This window comes from Electrophorus electricus, unplaced genomic scaffold (genome assembly GCF_041902795.1).
Source record: "Electrophorus electricus isolate QZ-2024a unplaced genomic scaffold, ASM4190279v1 Scaffold48, whole genome shotgun sequence".
Taxonomy (NCBI): Eukaryota; Metazoa; Chordata; class Actinopteri; order Gymnotiformes; family Gymnotidae; genus Electrophorus; species Electrophorus electricus.
The window spans coordinates 51,571-55,875 of record NW_027658766.1 but is presented as its reverse complement, the minus strand read 5'-3'; the positions used below and the strand labels follow the sequence as shown (position 1 = coordinate 55,875).

At 39.0% G+C, this 4,305-nt stretch overlaps 1 non-coding gene across 1 annotated transcript; it reads left to right on the top strand.

Annotated features, from left to right (window-relative positions):
• The first annotated feature begins 3,809 nt into the window (after positions 1 to 3,809).
• Positions 3,810 to 3,883, top strand: trnai-aau (transfer RNA isoleucine (anticodon AAU)). Its single transcript has one exon. It is a non-coding gene; the product is annotated as a tRNA-Ile (tRNA).
• The last annotated feature ends 422 nt before the right edge of the window (positions 3,884 to 4,305 follow it).

Genomic DNA, 4,305 nt, shown 5'->3' with positions numbered 1-4,305 from the left:
TTTTTTTATATCAATTTTTATCTCTGACAAAGAAGATGTGGAGGGGAACCTGGGAGCCTGTTGGACAGGGTAATGAACTGGATTGCAGGCTCAAACACTGTATGCACTTATATGCACTTGAAGGACAGTGTTCACTACCAGTTCCGTGTACGCCTTTTTTTCTATCGTCACTTTGTATCAACTGGGAAGGAGCAACTGTCATTCACACCCAACAGGAATGCAGCTAGATGTGATCTTCAGAATTCTTGGCTATAGAATCGCCAAAAACTATCTTAAGCACTTTAGCACCATTCTAAGACAACCATTGACAATAATACTCACCTTAATGAATTCTTTGTCTGCATCTTGGCTGCATCTGAGCTGGTGGTTGAAAAGCAGGGCCCGCAGCTGTCGGTTCTGGTGCTGGATGTCATACTGCTTAGCTGTCTGACAGGCCCGCACAACTCGTAGGTCTGTTCAAGGTGGCACTTGTACACCTCAATTTCCATCGTAATTGTCCTGTACAACCATTAAAAATTTGACAGAAGTTAAAAAACAGCAGAACGGTTTGTTACAACTGGAAAAAAATAAATAAGAAAATATTGTTTGTTGTTGTACATGAAAGTCAGAGAGCCATGAGGATAAGCCCTCTTGTCCAAAGTTCTGATCAGCAGTTATGACCTCCTAACACTGCAATCAAAATGCACGGGCAAAAGATGCATTACTGAAAAAACACTCTGCACATCTGGATTTCATGTCACCACAGTCAAAGTTGAAGGCTTTGTTCGGTGAAAAGAAAACAAATGTATCAAAGTTGATGTTATACTCAGTAAGAACTCAGTACAGTAAGAAACTGCAAAATACTCAGAAAACTCTGTGCATGAGTCAGTGGCTCAATAGTCCAACTAAAATCAGCCAGGACCACAGTTTAGTTGGGTTAAACATGAGTCAACTAAATCCTTAGTCAGAGAATGATATTCTGTCTTTGCTGCTTACATGATCAGCTTCTTTCAAATAGCCATGTAAACTTAGTTATTTAGGAATAATATCAAACTACATGTGGGCCATCAGATCCTGTTTGCCCTTGAAGACCCACTCACAATCTTTGCCCAAGTCCAGCACTGGACATGCATTACCTTGCACAGTTTCACAGCTCTGGCACTGCAATCAACAATGCATACGTCTTAACTAAGAAGGCAACAGTTCAAATGGAAAACCTACTTCCTCTCTGGGAGTGAAGGAAGCCAGCTGCTTGATCTTCAGTGTCTGGTTGAGTCTTGGATGCATCAAGCACAGGGACACCAGCTGATACCCCATGGTTGAGGTGCTCCATATATTGTGCAAGGATCGGTTCGTTATAATCACCATTCTGCATTTTTTAACAGCAGCAACAGCATAAAATGGTTCAGGTAAGGGTGCATCATTGGAAGACTTTCACTAAAATATGTCCTCACCATGTCTCAAATACAGCAATACCTCTTAGAAGCCATTGTACTGCACACAGAATGGACAGTCTCAGCAGTTTCTGTTCTCATATGGAACCTCAGTGTTTTGATTACAGAACCAGCAATTCACAATGACATGAACTGGTTTCTTCCCATTGAATAGGGAGTTTATATATATAAATGAATTTGATCAAACTATAGCAATGATTGTGAGCAAGGAGCTTTCATTTTACAGCCTAAAAATGAAAGTGGCAAATAAATGTATGTTACAAATAAACCAAACTTGAAACGTTATATGAATAGCTTCATGTTGAATATACACAGTTAATCAGTCATTACAAACTACATTCTATTAATACAGAATGTTTATGAAAGTTAATTTAATCTAATTAACAATAAATGAACAGTCGAATATTGTAGTTCAAACAGTCCGATAGCTGTAGTAATGGCTTAACTCATTTTGCTTATTTAGAGAGAACGATACATTTGAAAACCCACAGGTTTGTGAATTTGGGTCTCTAAATCATACAAAAGTAGGTTTTCTATTGCTGAACAGTTAGCTAGCTAACAAACTACCAGCACCTAAACGATCAAAGTTGAAAGCTGAACAATGAAATGGTTCCACAAGGAATGGTTTATAGCCCCGAGTTTGACACTCGCTGACCTCAGCTGTTAGCTAGCTAACTAGCGTATCGCTGTGATAAAGCGATACAATCTTTAGCAATGAGGACATGAATAAAGTATCCTTTACAATTTTCACAATATTGTGAAATTTAATTTGCTGGCATTGGAGGTTATTAAATATTCACAATATCAATAATAATTCCTTGGCTCACAGAATCAGACATTACATTTTTGCTGTTATGGCAGCTGTTATAAAGATCATATTTATACAGAACCCTGTTCAGTTAGTGCTAGTATTGAGGAACCATTGCATAACTAACAGCGGTACAGAGGCAGAAACATCATGTGGTCAGATGAATAACTGGATGTGTGTGAGACAGTCTGTGAGAGGTTTGCATTTGTGTGTTGCATGACTATGAGTGGGAAAACCATATAAAGGTAAAAACATTACCTCTGCAACAAGGATCTCTTCTATTTGAAGGAAAGGTTTAAGTTAGACACAGTCTCAACAGAGTAAGTTAAATCTGTCTGTGTTAAGACCAGTTGACATATCAGTGGTTTATCACTGATTATGTCTGCCACTGAGATACCACAAATTAAGCTTTCCAGATTCCAAGACATACAGTTGTGCAGTGTGAGCCATACATCAATTTGAAAACTTCAAAAGTCACGTAATGTGTGCATGGCATAAGCGTATTAGCAGGTCCCGAAAACATTTGCTATCAGAAAGGATTTCATCATAGAAAAAAACTACAAATTCTAGACTTGAGAATGTGAGCATCAATCCCACTAACACTCACATACTAAAAGAGCACTCTACCACTTGACCTAGTTCTCCTAGAGTGGGACTTGTTTGCAGATCGGACAAAAGCTGAAGACACAGTGGAATGGCAATTCTCTAGGAGATCATACCAAATCCTGCATCCACCCTAAATATTTCATCTAGCTGTGAAGTCAAAAAAGCTTATTCCTGAAATGACAGGAATAGTTCTTGCAGATTCTGATATGCTATGCAAACACTATAAAATGTGAGCTATGTTAGATCTGGCAGCCATTGGCTCTAACTGTCTCTTTTTATTGAGTTAAGCAATGCTTACAGAATAACTTTCTATGGCTTCAAATACTTCCAAGAATTAAACCTTGCAGAGCTCTGTAGCTAGACACATTGTCTCTGTAGGTTTGACATGTTCATTTGACAAACTAGCTAAAATAGCATCTTTTGGTTTGAATAAATTGCCCCTTAGACCCAGACAAAAAATTGCTCAAAATCTTTCTGCTTATTCATGCAGCAATGACACAGATTTCCAAAGAAAGAGGACGTATGGTTAAAGCTAGAAAAAAATGCCTACTCTGTGCTCAGGCAGAAAATCTGATATTTTAAATATGTCCCTAAAAGGTTTATATTCCTTGGCTCACAGAATCAGACATTACATTTTTGTTGTTATGGCAGATTTCATGGTGTAATAGACAGCACTATGTAACTCACAGCAATAAAGCTCAGTGGACTTTGCAATTGATGATTTCGTCACTGTGTACAACTGCACTGAATTGCTCTTTAACAAAAGCTTCTCCACATTTGCTTTTGAAGTTTAATTCAAAAGTTGGCTGCAGAATAACCATTTGTCAGAGGGAACAATAAGTGTCAACTTTCACCTATGCTCGGTCGAAAAAGTGGCCGTAATCTTGTTGACACCAATTCTACAATTTCATGGAAAGGTTCCCTTCAGTGCTGCACCAAAAACTGTGAAATGAACGGAGAAAGGCCGATTAGCTCAGTTGGTCAGAGCGTGGTGCTAATAACGCCAAGGTCATGGGTTCGATCCCCATATGGGCCATGTGGGTTTTGTTTGATGAATGACCCCTTGTCAACAAACCACCTGTTTGAACTTGTGTTGCTTATAACATTGCTTGTAAATCACAATCTGCTAAGACATGTTCCAAGTACATGAGAGTGTGTTCTTGATTACAAAACTTTACCCATGGATTTGTGCTTGTTTACAAATCTTGGACAATGCAGAGAAAAGTATGAAATCAGAGGGACTCTGGCATTAGTGTAAGGCTCTCGATCGCTGTGTGAATAGGTCAAAGAAGCAATTCCAGAGGCATGCAGACAACCTGCATCCTCCCCATCAAATTATAGCCAGTTAGGTGTCTGGCAGTGCCAGGGAGTTCAAATCCTTTAGTCTGAAATGTGTTGGGATATGATTATGCCTGCCACTGAGGTCTGACAGCTCCACAGTTGCCTTGTGAAAAGAAT